This window comes from Stegodyphus dumicola, chromosome 2 (genome assembly GCF_044657685.1).
Source record: "Stegodyphus dumicola isolate Sdum_Otavi_A_Nest chromosome 2, ASM4465768v1".
NCBI lineage: Eukaryota > Metazoa > Arthropoda > Arachnida > Araneae > Eresidae > Stegodyphus > Stegodyphus dumicola.
In genome coordinates, this window is record NC_140769.1 from 54,858,480 (window position 1) to 54,876,558 (window position 18,079).

Genomic DNA, 18,079 nt, shown 5'->3' on the forward strand with positions numbered 1-18,079 from the left:
AGGATGGATAGTCATGTCTTCAGATCCTGAAAGCAGTTTGTTGTTTTTCAAGTCTAAGGAAAAATTGTATTTCCTTAAAAAGTCCAATCCGAGTATGCATGGATCTGTAATATCCGCCACATATGCCGTGTGATGGTAGGCGGCACTTCCAAACGTGATGTTTACGTTTAACTTCCCAGTTATGTCGATCTTGTCACCAGACGCAGTCTGAAGGGTAACACAGGATGGCGTCCAAATAAGTTTATCTTTAAACTGTTCAGCTAAATCTTTCCTAATGATGGTAACATTAGCTCCTGTGTCAATGATCATTCTGCAAGGAACTCCATCGATATTCCCATTGATGGACAGTCCGTTATTGTTGCCACTCACTGTATAAATTTTAAGAGCTTTAAAACAAGGTTTTTCACTATCTGGCAACCTCCGTTCCTCGATATGGTCACTAATTTGTTTACTGCGTTGTTGCTGGGAAATGGTCTTATTTTCCGTACCTCGGGGTGTTCTGCAGTTTCTTCGTATATGGCCTTCAACTCCGCACTTTAGAATTAGTTTCTTTTCACTTCTGTTCCGTCTCAAGCCACTGACTTGTCTGGTAAAATCATCTGCTTTATATTCCGTACCCTGGGGAGTTCTGCAATTCCGTCTTAGGTGACCTTCACTACCACATCTCCAACACCTTAGAGCCACTTTCTTCTCGCTCCTACTCCGTATCAAATCTTCGACTTGTCTGGCTAAATCATCTAAACGAGCCATCAGTTGATCCACTGGCTCATGGACTCGCACAGCTCTAACTGGGTAGCGATCTCTACTAGTTGCTTGCTGGGCTGCCTCGAACTTCATGGCGTACAACAGAGCGCTTTTTAAATCTTTTACATCCGCCATTCGTAGAGCTTTCTGTATTTCAGTATCTCGGATGCCGTCGATAAAGTATTGCAAGGACAGGATTTCCCTTGTTTCTGTCGGGCATTCCGAAAAGGCGAGATGGGACAGCCTTTCAACATCCGCGGCGAGCTCCTGAAGTGTTTCGGTAGGCTTCTGTTGACGAGATTTTAATTGGAGCCTGCTGTAGTCTTTTAAACACTTCTCCCCAAAGCGCAACTCCAAGGCGCCGGACAGAGCTTCGAAATCTAACCTTTTGTTTTCGGGAAGAGTCTGAAGGATATCCGCTGCGTCGGCTCTTAGAGAAGCGGCGAGATGACAGGCCTTAGCTTGGGAATCCCATCCATTCGCATCCGCCACGATAGAAAATTGTGTCTTATACACCTGCCAGGAGGTCTTCCCATCATATGTGGATAGCTTCAGAGGTGGACGAGCAGGCATTGGTAAGAATTTAAAATCATCACTCCTGCTCCCTGCCGACGCTACGAATTTCTTTAAAGTATCCATTTCTTTGGCAACTGCAGAAACTCTCTCATCAATTTGTTCTTTTACAGAAGAAACTCTTTCTTCTATTTCTTCTTTCACCGAAGAAACTCTTTCTTCAATATGTCCAACTTTATTTTCAACTGCGTCAATTCTGCCTTCCATAGCTTCAAATTTATTTTCTATTATGCAAGTAATTTCTCTTTTCATTTCTTCTTGACCAGCTTGAACGGCTTTCATTTCGTCCTTAACGGATTCCTGGCCCAATTTCATTTCTTCCTTAACGGATTCCTGGCCCAATTTCATTTCTTCCTTAAATGATGCTTGGCCAGCTTCCATCTTTTCTTGGAATGCAGCAAAAGCACTAATGAGCTGTCTCAATTGTTCTTCCATCGCTCTTGTTATTGGCATTCAAATCCCACTTCTGACACCAAAAATTGTTGCGTGCGTACGGGTTCGTTATGAAATGAATGCACAAGTCCGATGAAAAATGAACAAAAATTTATTATTATCACAACAAAAATGCTTAAATTTTCTCAAATTATCATGCAGTATTACAATATCTCACAGTAGTTATCTTTTAACTACTCAAATATCCAATAGAACGTAATTCAAAACAGCTAAAGAACGCTAATCCGCGAATTCGCTACAATCAACAACAGTAGTTTTCTAAACAACAACAAACTAAGCAACTACTACAAACTGAGTTTTCCTCCTTTTATAAGATTTTAAAATCACGCGCTAGAATTTTCCAGTACTTTCTCGAAATCAAAAAGAGATATTTATTTATTTAATGCACGCGCTCTTGTATTTTCAATTTTCCGGCTTAGCTTTCTTTTAATATTCGTCACGCGCTGCACTGCGCGAGAAATAAAACCATTTAATTTCTAATTGAACTAACATTAGCTTTTTAAATACCAAATTCGTAACAATATATTCTAAGTCATGGTCTAAGTTCATTAAAAAGAATGGATTGTTTCGGTGTTTATGAATTCGGGTGGTGGTGGGAACAATCCACAATTTTTTTTTTTTTTTTTTTTTCCATATGATTCCCTTACTTTATGAGAGGAAGAATTCTATTTACAGCCAAGTTGCTTTTATTTTTTCATCTCATACAATATTTTCAGAGAGCCATTTAAATAATTTAAATTCCAAAATAGATCATGTTTCCCGTCCATAGAAGGTGCCATGAGCATTTTTTCGCAAAACAAAAATCCCCTTAATATGTTGCCAGTTTTTAAAAACTGCTTTCAAATGTGAAATTAATTATTGCAGCAGGAGACGTAAAAATCAACCAGAGCCTTAAATAATTCATCTCCACTCGTGACGTCACTGAATATGCCTCATGGACCTTATAAGAAATAGACCAACCCAAATGGGTTTTCTCCCTAGTCTGACGCGTTCCCGGCTGTCACCTTGATCACATCCGGAGGAGTAGGGACGACTTGCAGGAATTTAACAATGGTTGCCTATTGCAGCGTGTATAGTAATTGTCAAGAAAAAGCTGGTCGAAGCGCCTCATTTCATAAATTAGAATTTCTCCATATTTTTATTTTTGAAACTGAGATTGATTTTTAAAAATTTAGCATATTTATCGAGCATAATTAACGTTCCAAATAATTATAAAGCTATTGCACGCTTTCAGAGCTGGATATTTTTTAAGATTTTCCTATGCTGTAAGGAAATTTGTAACTACTTCTTTTAGAAAATAATATTTTAAATCTGAACTAATAGAAAATTTAAAACAAGCAATTTTTATGCTTTTTATTGGTGTAAATAAGTAAAAAATACTAAAATATTTAAAATGAATTTTTAAAAATTTTGCTTAAAATTCTAAATTGTGCTGCTTTTTTAAAATTATAGATGAGTATTATACGAGGGCTATCCAGAAAGTAGATTACGTTTTGGAATAAAAAAATAAACAAAGTATAGGAAACAAATTTTATTATATACAGATGAAAGCCACACTCAAATACTACTTTTCTACATAGTCACCATACAAATTAAGGCATTTATCGTAGCGATGTACGAGCTTGGAAATTCCTTTGTCGAAAAATTCGGCCGCCTGCGCCTTCAACCACTTCGTTACCTCTTCTTGCAGCTGTGCGTCGTCATCAAAACGCTGCATAGCCAGCCACTTCTTCATTGCTGGGAATAGGTGGAAGTCGCTCGGTGCCAGGTCGGGACTGTACGGCGGATGAGGAAACAACTCCCACTTAAAAGATTCAAGAACTTTACGAGTGACATTTGCCGTGTGGGGCCGGGCGTTGTCGTGAATCAACAAGATCTTAGAGCTCAACATTCCTCTGCGCTTGTTTTGAATTGCTCTTCTGAGTTTTTGGAGAGTTTGGCAATACCTTTGAGAGTTTATTGTAGTGCCTCTTTCCAGGAAGTCCACCAAAATTACACCTTTTCTGTCCCAAAAAACAGTCGCCATCATCTTCCTTGCCGACATTGTTTGCATGCATTTCTTGGGTTTTTGGGGAGAACTTGTGTGCCCCCACTGCATTGATTGCAATTTCGTTTCACAGTTCACATGTTTCACCCATGTTTCGTCACCAGTAACGATGCGATCGAGTAAAGAGTCACCATCCTTATGGTAAGCGTCCAAAAAGTTCAACGCTGCAGCCATTCGCTGATTTTTGTGGTCCTCTGTCAAGATTTTTGGAATCCATCTTGCACAAAACTTGTGGTAACCAAGCTTTTCGCTGATGATTTCGTGCAACAAACTTCGCGAAATTTGTGGAAAACTCAAAGAAAGTTCCGTTATTGTGAAATTTCGATTTTCACGAACTTTAGCATCGACTTTTTCGAGAAGTTCGGCGGTCACTATGCTGGGTCTCCCACTTCGATCTTCGTCGTGAACATTGGTTCGGCCATTTTGAAATCTTATGACCCACTGACGCACTCCACCTTCAGTGATAATGTTGTCCCCATACACTTCACGAAGCTGCCGATAGATTTCTATCGGTTTACATTTTTTTGCAGTCAGAAACCTTATTACTGAGCGCACCTCGCAGCTCGCGGGATTTTCAATTAACGCAGACATTTCAAACCGTCACAGTATCTGAACGGAGCACAGCACGAACCTCTCACTAGCACGGCTAGATGCAGACTGAGCTGCGCAACGCTCTGACCCCAAGATGGCCGCGCTAGCCCCGCCCCTAGCGGACACAGACGGAAACGTAATCTACTTCCTGGATGGCCCTCGTAGCACAATTTCTATAAAGGAATTTTATTTCAATCATATTTCATAATACATCATAGTGATAAACACTTTTGACTCCTTAAATTTATACACTTAATTCTAATATTAAAATTGTATTTAACCGTAATAATTAATTTTTCTTTTATTTTATAGTGATTATTTTTTTAATTTATTTTTAGTTCTGCATAAGATTTTTTTTATTTACTGTTAATTTACTTACTAATTAGCTCGAAGCGGCATTTTGCGCTGTTTCACTATAAATGTCCGTGTCTCCTTGCAAATTGCTGTTACCAAATATTGCCGCCTTGTATTATATTTAAAGAAATTAAATAATGAAGAATCTGCATGAGTACATGTATGTTTCTCGCACTGTGACAAAAACGACGGAATCTAGAGCCATCAAATTTTGAATAATGTAATCCTCCACCCGAACTTGGGCATTTGGACGGCTGAATTTCGAATTCGTTTTAATCTATTTCCTATTTTGTAAAACTTTAACGAATTTTTGATTAACAAACTCAACGAGTTCAGAGCGAGCACTGTACAAAAAATAACAGTTTTATCTCCAATGAGGAAATTCTAAAGATATGCTGTTTTCAAATATATGTGGTTTACGGGCGAAGAACATGATATTCAATAAATATAGGTACCACACAAAACGCTGGAAAAGGGTTCTTTTTGGGCGTAATATAAAATCAGAGTGCGTCTAGATTTTATTTTATCTTTTTTTTTCCTTCATTACACTCAGAAAATTTTATGCTCCGAAATTTATAAATTACTAAAATAAATAATTTACTTTAATGTTAATAATTTAATGATGATATAATCAAATAAATAATCGTTTTGTAATGTTATTATAGTTTTGAAAATCACTGCCTGAAAATGTTCATTTTTTTTTTTTTTTTTTTTTTTTTTTTTTTTTTTTTTTAAATGTCAGATCTTGTTTAATTTTACCTTATTTATTTCAAAGCATCACGTACTATCAATATTATTTAATTTTACGTTATTTTTACGCAAAATTAAGTTCATAAATTTTGTGTTAAGAGTGTTTACCGTTTTACCAAAGTAAAGATGTTTGTACAAGAATTACGCGTGAAAAAATGCGTCAAATGCAGTAAAAAGTGCTTTAATGAGATTTATTAAATCCTATTTGGAAAAAACCGTGACTTTCATAATCTCATCACTATACAACGTATCACATCTAATAATTAAAAACAGTTATGTGGTACAAACGCCATAGCTTTCAGTGTTAAAGTAAACCAGATCGCCCCTACTCTTTCTTGCGGACATGTCGGCTGTCGCGCGCCCCGCCCACTGGGTTAGTCTATTTCTTATAAGGTCCATGATATACCTTCTTTTGGGATATCATGGATGACACTGCCACACCCTCTGTGTGATGTCACTGCCACGTCCCTGATCCGATCCGCTGGCGCAGAACTCTCATTTTTATACTACTTATGTTATTTCATAGAATTTGAATTTCAGACAAAGCCAAATTTCGCACAACGACGGTATTTAATTTAAGTACTGAGGGGTTTTCCTTCAGTGGGGTGACCGGACCCTGTTCTCGGGCTTCCTAATTAATTTAAATTACTTTGCTTTTCTGCCACTTGTTTTTCTTGTTGCTTTTTTTGGCAATCTCCAAAGGGTTTTCTTTTCTGACCCATATTATTGCTAACGCCTTTCGCGGTCGTATCTGACTGCCGATAAGGATGCTGCCTATTTTAGGCCTGCTGAGGAGAAAATCCCGAACATTGGCTTTAGCCAAAACTTGCCGTATGCGCTTTATTCGAAACTTGCGGGCATTCGAATTTCACGGCGAGTTCGAATAAGCTTTCAAAGGTGTTCGGGTTTCTCACTTCCATAAAATTCTGTTTAGGAGGAAACAGGCGCGGTAAACTGAATTCTATTAACTCGATGTCTGGTCTCTTTCCATACAATAAGTTAAATACACTGGTTATCATAAATTAAGGAAAAATCACAAAAATCACGATTACTGTAAAAGTTACATGTAGTATTTAATGAAACTTACCCACAATATACAACACATAGCAAGGTATCAAATAATATAAAAAGAAATTACCATACAAATATGGTAGTATAGAAATTAGCACATATATAAAATGAACAAATCGAAGGTGTCAGTTTGCTATAGGAAAAGTACCTTCAATATGGAATATGATCGCCTCTAGAAGCAATACAGCACATACAGCGATGTGTGATGCTTTTAATTATGCGGTCTATCAGTTCCATAGAAAGCGAGAGTCATTGCTCTTGCAAAGCAGTTTCAAGCACGACAAGGGTCTGAGGGAGCGGATTGAGAACAGCTAGACGTCTCACTAAAGTATTCCAAACGTGCTCGATAGGATTCAAGTCCGGGAATCGAGCTGACCACTCCATGCGCATAATTGTTTCCTGTTGAAGATAATCCCTGTGTGGTCTTGCGTTGTCATCCTGTAACAGGAAAGTATCCCCTATAGACCCGGCATATGGGCGCACATAAACATCGAGGATGTCATCTCTGCAAACTTGAGCATTCACGGTTCCCCTTGGAAAGACATGGAGGTCTGTGCGTCCAGCCAAAGAGATGCCACTCCAAATACAGACACTGCCTCTTCCGTATGCAACTCTTTCACGGATGTTTTGACGGATGATAACGGGTTCCAGATTATTTCCACATCAAATAACGCTTACTATCGCTTTCTTGACTAAACCTGGACTCATCCGTAAAGAGAACAGCCCTCCATTGATCAGGTGTCCAGTGGACATGTTGTCGTGCCCATTGCAAACGGTCCCTCTTATGGCGTGACGTTAAAGGCACGCAAATGGCTGGTCGCCTCGCATACAGACCACCTTCGTGAAGCCTTCGACGCACAGTTGACGTTGACACCAACCTTCCGGTGGCTGCCGCAAGGGAGGATCTAAGAAGAATCGGAGTAGCGGTTCTAAAGTTAAGTTATTCGAAGTTCAGATTTTGAGCGTGAAGGTGCAGTTGCCCCTTGCTCCCTATTTTTAACTTCGCTTATTCTCTTGTCCTTTGTGTTACATGTTTGATCAGATAGCTGGCTCAGTAAAAGTAGGCGGCCAGTGTACTCTGATTAAAAATCCGGTTATAACCACGTGCTGTGCTGATAAGGACCACGTGTGTCTGAGACTCCTTCCCCTTTATTTTTCTTCGTTCTAGGTATTTCTTTCTCCTGATGAGGAGGGACCTTTAGCTGCCCTCGAAATCGATTGAGTGTTTAAATATACTTACGCTAAATACAAGGTTGTTTTTACGATTTTGTTTGTTTAATTTGTTTTGCTAAATGTTTTAATTTTGGTTTTGCTTTTGTTTACGATTTTGATTGTCACATTAGCGTGTTTCTCTTCTAGTCTAAATTAAACAAAGCCAACCAGAGGCTCGCATATGGCAGCGGCCATGATAAGTCATAACGTCATGCCGGGACGTTTCATGGCATCATTTTTATCGCACGAGGCAAACGGAGGAAGCTTACTCTATTCATTCTAGCTACCTTGTTTGTCATCTATTCCTATATATATTCCAGGATGCTGCAGCTGAGGTAATATAAAGCTTGTAATTCCACCACCAGACTTGGGCGAGGCCGATGCTATTCGCACCACCGGTGCGATTATCCGCTTAAGCTATTCGCACCAACATTAACCGCGCATGCGCATTGAGTTGTCAGATCCGTCAATTGAACCCCATCGAAAGGAACGGATTCTACGTACGTGAACTGCTGTAGTGAATCATTTTTTTTAAAGGCGGGTTTCTATTTTGGCGTAGTTTATCATTTTTTAAGCGTTGGCGACTTTCAAAAGTTTAGAAAGGAAAATGGGTTCCTTTTCTTATAAAAAGAAGGAACACATTTTCTTTTATTAAAGTATATATAAAAAAGAGCAGATTTTTATGTTCGCAATGTTTATCCTTTTCCTGAACGGTTTGAACAGTTTAAATGTCTGATTTGGGGGGGGGGGTGACAAAATCTTCTTTATATTTTTTGTACTTCTTAGAATACATTTAGCTTTAAAGGTGTGTTTTGCGCAGTCAAGACTTTAATTCCTTTCTCTTTGGAAAATGTCGTCCGATAAAAGATACTAAAAATTAGACAGAGGATTTCTGTGTAGAAAATTTAGAAATGAAATAAGTTAAAAGCGATTATATCAACTATTAAATGAATTATTCTGTATGCCTGCTTATTTTTTTTATGGAAATACTTGGTATTTTCAGGACACAAAAAATGCTTCAAAGAACTTTGAAATATTAGTACAAACACATTAATCAATTAAATTGAAATAAATAATGGGATGTAATTTAAAAGACAGAAATAATTTAATGTAAGACATTTAGATTTAAACATTTGCACACACAAATGATTTATCAGATTTTGTAAGGTTTTATTTCATAAATAACTTTGATTTTGAAGTATGGCATTTGAACCTATAAACCTGTGTGAATACTGAAAAAGTGAGGAATATATAAGAATATTATCATTCTCAGCAAGTTTTCTTATTAAATAATAAATTCTGACAGTCCTATGCTATAAGAATAGGGTCTAAGTTTGCATAAAAATTTCTCTGTTAAATAGAATTTAAGTAATTTCTGTAGCCTTTTTGTCAGTACACTAAAGATTTTTTAACTAATTACTCGTCCTCGCTTGCAATTAGAACTATCATTAAATTCCTATTTTATCTAATCATTTCCTGAACATTATCATGTATATAGATTGACCTCGTCTTTGTAATTGATAATTATTACTTACAAATTATTCTCTTGCTGGTAAACTATTAACAACATTCGCTCTCACTACCACCTGCTTTACGGAAATCGGCGTAAAATGCTGATACCTGGGCTGATTGTGCGCATGCGCGAACGTAGGTGGTGTGAATAGCCTGTTAGCTATTCGCACCGTCGGTGCGATTAGCCACTGCACTTGGGCGAGGCTTTTGGTGATGGTTTCCGTAGTTTGAAATTGTTGCCATAACCTGGGTAACACCATTCAAGATCAATTTAACTATCTAGCTATCTTCTTATAAGAGGGGCAGCCTCAAACCTACCACTGCTCTGCATCTCAATTCATCGTCTAAGAGATTGCGAGAGCTCATTTTTAATTGAAATTATAGGGTTCTGTTTAGTTGTAGTAATCGTTAATTTAATACTGGAAACCTTTTCTGAATTCTAATATTATATCCCTTTGCATTTCCTTGCCACGATGCAAATTGAGTAGGTGAGAAAGAGTATTTAAACGGTTGAAACGAAAAGGTTAGACAGAATGTGATTTCGCTAGTAAAGCGATAGTTTGCTGTATTGCCTTCAGCCGTTAATCTTAGTAGCGGCTACGCATTCTGGTCTTCTAGTTGGTATATCGCCGATGAAATTCTCTGAGTCAGCTTGCTAGGTTTAACCCTGAATTGTGTAGTCTGGCAGTACTCTTATCTTTAAATGTATTGTTAAATTAAGTTTTAGTTCTCACCGCAAGTAGTCGGAGCTGTTGTACGCAAGTAAGTCCGTGTCTTCTGTTTTAAGTGCTGTGATTAATAAAAGTGTCTTTCACACCCTTTCCATGTCGTGTTCATCTTCATGCCTGAACGAGAATTCTCAAATGTTTCAAACCCAAGTAGATCTAATCACAGTGTATGATACCCAAGAAGATCAGGTCTCGAATGATTCCAGACCGATGGCCGAAAATGAACCAAATATGTCGCTGGTCTCGTCAACGACGCAGACCCTACCGGCTCCTGTAAACCCAGCGGAAGTTTTGGCTTTCTAGTATATACAACGGGAGCCTCAATGAAAGCTGGTGTGACATTCGACGGAATAACGTCGGTTGGCAATATTTTGGAATAGCTGGACAATCACTTTTAACTGTATGGGGTCTCGAACCTACAACGAATAACGATAGCTATCACCGCTGTACGAAGACAGGCCCTAAATTGGTGCAAATTGATCGGCAAATTTTTACTGGGAGAAATAGGCAGTTTTACACGTTCGGAAAAATTTAAAACCGCCCTCATGAAAGCATTTCCCGTGGTCTAGCAAAGCTGGAATCTGAACTACACGTCACGTACCAATTTAAAAATACAAGAATTAACTGAATTCCTTTAAAGAAAAATTCAAGTAATTAATTTACTGTAGGGAATAAGGTCCGATATCGAAATCATTCAGATTATTTTGCAAATCCTTGACTGAATTCTGGATTGAAAGTAGTAGAATTTATTTCAATTTCTGATATGGCATTCAGGATCACATACTTCTATGAAACAACTTTTACAGCTTTAACACTTATTAAATCTAAATGCCATTCAATGCTGAAATACGTCAAGCATACTTAAGTAGTTCCAAATATTTTATTTAATTCGTTACGCAGGGAAAAAAACAAGCACAGTTTCATTATAACGTGATTTCCTTTCATTAATTTTTGTATACTTGAAACGAATCGAAATTTACTTCTTTTCATATGTATTTTGTTTACCAAAGGTCGCAAAATATTTATTTTTATAGCGTTATTCTACATTTAATACTTGTTTTCGCGATAAATTTCAATGACAAAATGGGGTACTGAATGAAAAAATCTAAGACAACTGATTTATGTAATTCTTGAAGTTGCTTTCCCCTTCGCATTTGCTTTGCTTTTGAAAAAATATTTAAAAATGGAAATGTTTTCGACTATTATTGAAATAAATTTGCCAGATTACACTGATCAAATAAATATCAAGTTTCAAGTGTTTTAGTTACGTAGCCGCTTAATTAATTTATATTTTCTTAATAAATTCAAATGCACTTAAAAAAGCTTTCTTCAATTTGTGTTTCGTCACATACGGATTCCAAATTTTGTTTCAGTTAACGTTTATTAATATTGAGTAAAATGTTTTTTTTCTGAATTATTATATGAAGGTTTCAAAGATTCGAAATTTTGGACAGATAGAGAAAATTTACGCTTAGTCCCACATGCAGTTTTAAAAATGTTTGAATTAATAAAGATGTATACAATGTGAAGCACAATTAAACGCGAGCTTCCCATTTATATCATACGATTCTTCATTTTACCCCTCTACAAAAAGCGTCCGACATCAGTTAATAAATCTATGCTGAGTCACCGAAGTAGCCAGTAAACGCCCGCTGAGATTTAAAAAAATTCCTTCAATCGAGGAAATTTATTTAAAAACAGAATGAATTTTAAAAACATATCTTGCATAATTTTGCAAATCATTACGTTTCCTTAACGTATATTATTTCTATGTGCTTAATTTCTTTGCATTATATTGCATACTTTTTAGAGCTAAGTTGCATTATAACAGGACATCTTCCAGGTAAGATATTCATAAGGATTAAATTCATACATCTAAGGAAATGGAATTTTTGAAACGCAGTCTACTTTTCTGTGCGGCTCTGGTGATGGCAACTTTGGCTGTCATCCAGGCTGTGCCTGACCCTGAATCGCAACTTGGGCTTCCCGGGAAATGACTGTTGCTGACTGGTAGGTAAATATGTAATTTCTATATGTTTTCATGTAGGCTCTTAATCCATTAAACTATAACAATATCTATTCCTCATCTCGCAAAAAGTAAACCTTTTTGGGCTTCAGCAAAACGTTAAACAGTAAGCCAAATTCACCATTATAAATAAGGAGACAAAAGGAAATTCACCATTATAAATAAGGAGACAAAAGGACACAACAGGATTTGAATCAAAATTTAGAAACGGCTGATAAAAATGAAAACTTCTATCATCAGTTACATTTGCTTTTCAGAATACTAGATTTCTTTCAGGAATGAAATATATAATGTAATGTGTTTATAAATTATTTTAACACAACAAGAGAACGAATAGTACTATTCATTCTCTTGCTGTCAAAAATATCAGAACGAATAGTAGTAATATCAGTATGAACTAATGCTGACAGTAGTGTCTACGGTTGCACAGAACTCAGAAAAGAGTAACTTGGAAGTATGTCCAGTAAACATAAGTCATTTCTATCCTATAGAGAAATTAGCACATTTGCAGATCATCAACATTAAACATTTGCCGTATGCGAGTTTCCAATAAAAAGAAACAACTTTAATAATTGCACCTCATTGGCTTATGAAGTTTCAGTCGAAAACCAGCCGAAGCAGACGTTGTTCTTTAAAAGCATCACATCGTCACATTAATCCAGATTCAAGATATACTATCATCGTTAATTCGTGAAGCTCTCATCTCTAACAGCCAGCGTATCTATCGAGATGAACCAATATTTACAATAGAGAATACCAATCGCATTGTATTCAGAAAAAGAGTAACTTCGGAGCCCATCCAACAAGTAAGTCATTACTTCTGACGTCATTTCTATCTTACTAAGACTTAGCACATATTTAGAACATCACCGCCAAATATTTGCTTTATGCAAGATTCTAATGAAATAAAAGAGCATCAAATATCGCACTTGAATAACTCATGAAATTTCAGCAGAAAGGCAGCCGAAGCAAACCTTCTTCTTTAAAAGTGTCACGTTCTCACATCAATTCTACATTTAAGGATATATTGTCATTAATATCAGAGCCCAAGTAGCACATGACGTTGCAAAAACGTTGCAAACTGGTCCGAGAGGTTACAAAGTTGTCGTGGTAACGTCTTTGTTATGTCATGTGCTACTTGGGAAAGCTCATTTCTCTACCAGCCAACGTAAAATAATAACAGAGAGGGAAACATCCGATTATCTACTTCAGATGGTAGCGCTTTTGTGCACTTAAATGCGCTCAGAACCACCTTACCTATATATGCAGCATGTCGAGAAAAGAAAACGCGAAGTGCTTTTTTCAAGCGAACTTTTTCAAGAGATCCTAGTATACAAACAAATCCTCTTTATTTCACCCTCCACCTCAGAAGCCGGAGAATTCCCTATCTACCATCAAAAGGTTGCTCCAAGGCAGAGGAACCAGCAGTTTTCTCAAGGAATTCCTGGATATTGCAAATAAATGCAAAATAACACTCGAACGCCAAGTTTTCGATTTTATCAGTTTTCTGCACTCTCTGTAAGTTTTTCACTAAATTGATTGCGCAACTTTTGATCTCGTTCATTCGCTCTCCCAACACTGTTGTAGGTTCAAGTTGGAATTTTAATATTCATCTTTTCTGCCTCTCAGAGTGGAATACGACCCAATGTTCTGTGGTAATAATTGCTCATCTAGATAAATACTACCTCCCCTCTTAATTGTAAAAACAATTTAGAATTACCCTGTATAAGAAACACGAGACCAGAAAAGCTCCATATTTAATATTTTGTGTCCTTTTGCCATTACGTTTTTCTGTCTGTGAAATGTCAGTTATTAGCAAATTTCTGTTTTGAAAGATGATTAAATTAAGGAATTGAATCAATGCGTTGCCACATCGAGAATTTAAACAAAAAGTATGCTTGTCATTAAATTGCACTGTCGTGGTTATAGTATTAAGGTATTTCGTATTTTTGTTGCTCGGATATGATTTTTTCAATACTGCAGTCTTTACGAAACCTTTTCCGAAACTAACTGGTTAACACCGAACGATACTAATAGTTCGTCAATGATCTTCTTTCCGATTGTTGAAAAGGACGATCGGGAATTTTTTTGGTATAACTTGAATATCAGCCATTCTTTTTCAGAAAATCCTTCTGCATTTGTGAATTTCGATATAATTCTCTTTCTAATCTTTTTCAGTCCAAAGGTGCTTTGTCCCCGAAAGACTATTGTTTTCGTTTTGTGATTTTGCGTTGAATAACTATAAATGTCCGTTTCACTTTTTAAACTGTTGCCAACAAATGTTAGAGTCTTGCATTATATTTGAAGAAATTAAATAATGAAAAATCTGCATAAATGTAGGTATATTTCTCGCATTGTGATAAAACAACGGTACATAGAGCCATCGAACTTTGAATGACGTAATTCCTCTATGAATATGGGTATGGGGAAGACCAAATTCTAAGTTTGGAATTTATTTTATTATCGATTTCATATTTTGTAAAACTTTAACGAATTTTTGATTAACAAACTCAAGGATTTCAAAGCAAGCAATGGCAACACTCAACGGGAAAAAAAAACCTTTTTATCTCCAGCGCACGGAATTGTGTATCGGAAATTCTAAAGATAAAATATGCTCATTTTAAAATTATTTTGTGACATTGCTATTGAACTGAATTTTATGGTTTAAATGCAAAGAACATGATATTTAATAAATTAAGATAACCCAAAAAACGTTAAAAACGTAAATTAAAATCTGAAACCTTTCAGATTTTTTAAAATTTTTTTAAAATTTTTTTTTTATTTATTCATTTATTTATTTCGACGCTTTTAGCATCAAGATCCGAGCAGTTTATACAGCCCAGCTCCCGCTTGCTCTTGAAACACTTCCCTGGCTACTGATTAGAACTGCGGTGTTTAAAGCTAGTTCTCTAGAGTTACGTAAAATTTGGCTAAAGGATACAGATTTGCGAAACAAGAATGAACAAAATAAATTTTATTATAATCCAAAATCAACCAGAGAAAAGAGAATTTCCTTGATTAGTACTGATGGTTTGGAATCAGCAATTTCTCACAAACACGTGAGAAATTGCTGATTCCAAACCATCAGTACTAATCAAGGAAATTCTCTTTTCTCTGGTTGAATTTTTATCTCAATTTTAGCTAACTTCTTGTACATTAATTGTATCTCCATTCGCTAATAAATTGGCAAGTTTTAATAAGATTTAATTCATTGACAATATTTCCATGCTAAGGTCAACAGCAGGAAACAGCTATATCTTCCTGCAGCCAACCAGCACTAAAAAATGATCCAATCAATCATTTTAAAATTCATGTGCTATATTCAATGATTTCTCATTTTTCTTCTGCATTAATTTATATTATGCATTTTGTACACAGATAATTTAAAATTGTTGTATTTTTCTGTGTAATATCACATGAAAATCTAAAGAGGAAAGCTATGCCGGAAAGAATACTGGGGCAAATGCGTTTAATATTGAGTAAATGGGTATTTCGTTAATTTCGCTAGAAATCGTCTAAAGTCTCCAAACTTGGCGACCATTTCACACCATTTTGGTCCGCTCCCTGTATCACCATAGTAGATATTATAATTAAACGCATGTAACTGATCACTGTCTTGTCGCCCAGACAGTATAGTGGTTAGGGGAGACTACTACGGTACCGAAGGGCCTGGGTTCGAATACCAGAGAAGACATGGATGTTTGTAAACGTGTAGTGTCAGTGCGGAAAGGCGGCACTCTAAATATGCGACGAGCCGAAAGTCCTCTTGTGTGGAATGGTGAAAGGGAAGAGGGGGGAGACCCCAGGATTCCCCTCGGCGTGCTATCCCTCAAAATTGGGTCTGGAAAATCTGACAACCCTTTTTCCATGTAATATGGGTATTCGAGATGCAGAAAGTATTAGAAATATCTCGGCAGCCGTTTAAAGGTTGTGAGGCTGCTCGTTTTTGAGTTATGCGAGATACATACATACATACGCACGTGCGTACAGACACTAAGAAAGAATCTGTTCTGAATCCATTTTAAATCAGTTTTATAATTCGTTTGGGGGAAAAGATTATTTATTCTGTCCTTACGTACAGATGTCACGCAAAAACATCTTTAGATCGCATTCGATAGCGGTCACAATGGATATTTTCGTTGAAATATGATACCCGCAATTTTTCGTGATTACAATATTTCCGTTATTTCGTACAAGGATGTAACACGTGTTCTTTGCATTCAATTATACTGCGATTTAGTTTTCTACATTAGCATGGACTCATTTAAGACACAGAACTGAGTGAAATGATTTTCCGCAAATTGCATCTTTTTCAATTTTGTAAAAGACAATTGTTTTTAGTTTCATACAGGAATACCCAGTTTTTTCTGCATTTGTCAATCCAGTATTATTGTCAATTTCTCTTAAATTTAAGTATTGTTTTTTAATGGCAGTCGAGACATTTTAGTAATAACATGATAAGCGGAGAGGAAAAGTAGTAATTGAATTTAGTATTGTTATCAAATAACAAGAATGCAAATCTCCCATCGGCAAACGACTGGTTAGCAGATTTCTTTACCTATTCTGTTCCCTCAAGCGAACGTCCTTTCCACCACCAAGCAGTCGAGAGGTAACGTTGTTGAACAATAGTAGTTCGGTTCGGGGATCGAATCTTCGAAAACAGTATGGCCCACCGGCAGCTGAGCGGTAAAGACGCTGAACACTGGTAGTTCGGTCCGAGGTTCGAATCCCGCGAACGGGCTGGCTGCATGGGCGTTTTCTCGGTGTTCCCCATGTGTATACGAGCCAATGTCCCTTAAAAAGTCCTCCACGAAGGCATCCCTCCCTTTAGGCACATAGCCCTCGTGTGCTTTGCCATAATTAAATAATCCAATCGAAAACAGTATGACTGCGTAAGTGTTTAAGTGTTTTTCCCCATGTGTAGCGGATATATATGAGCGAGTTTCCTTCCGAAAGTCCTCCACGAAGGCACTCCTTCTCTTAGACAGATATTCCTCGAGTGCTTTGCAGTTATTAAAATAAACCAAACGAATGCTTTCCTGCACCAAATGGTTAATATCGTTACCCTTTCAGTTTTCACTCTGAGAAATATTTTCAATTTGAATCTCGAAAGAAAAGAAAATTCAGGAAAAATTTTAATATTACGCATGCCTCATATTAAAGTATTTTAGACATCATTTCTAATATATCTGAATTTTTTAAGTGTAATATTTTTACAATCTGAGATTTTAAGTTAAAGCCAGAAATATAATATTTATTGGAATAAAATTTATGAAGAATTACAGTAATATTACGCTGTTTTTATAAAGATGTTTAAAAACTTTACCTTTGTATGTGATGTTTAAACAAATTGCCTGTGTCACTTCAAACATCAATTATCATTTCCAGAAAACCTGAAGACAAATAGTCACAAGATATAAGGATAAGGAATTCTAACTATCTGCCTGTCTTCCTGAACTTCCACGTTTCTTTCCATAAATACGCAAATTCAGGCATTAAAATTAGCTATTTCATTATTGCAGTTTTTCTTTAAATTTATTTATATTAATAACTTTGGTATTTTTTTTTTTTTTTTTTTTCTTTTCTTTTAGGATCAGCAACATATGAAGGAGACCGAATATGCTTTTTCTGAATGAATAAAAATGCCTCTACAGAGACAAAAGATAACTTCTAAAGCTTTGCAAATTGTTGTTGTTCAAGCTCATGTTAACTAAAATTTTAAAATTTATTTCCTATTTGACAAGCATTTCCAAAATATACAATAATAAAGCATGAATGAAATGATTCGCATAAAAATTTTCATTTAATTTTATTACTTACTAGCCACAGATGCGGCCAGTTAGCCTAAAATAGTTATTATCAATGGAAAAATGTAATGGATTTAATGAGTTCAGGTAATGCCTTTTGGGGGGGGGGTGGTCTAGCTAGAAATTAATAATAACAGCGATAAAGAACTGTGTTTAATGCTTTCAAATCTCTTATTTTCAAAATCAGTAACACACAAATAAAATGTGATAG

The 18,079-nt window shown here is 36.3% G+C and overlaps 1 long non-coding RNA gene across 1 annotated transcript; it reads left to right on the top strand.

Annotated features, from left to right (window-relative positions):
- Positions 1–9,876: 9,876 nt before the first annotated feature.
- On the top strand, positions 9,877–17,845 carry LOC146998443 (uncharacterized). The gene is made up of 2 exons (XR_015039302.1): positions 9,877–10,069; positions 17,653–17,845. It is a non-coding gene; the product is annotated as an uncharacterized LOC146998443 (long non-coding RNA).
- The last annotated feature ends 234 nt before the right edge of the window (positions 17,846–18,079 follow it).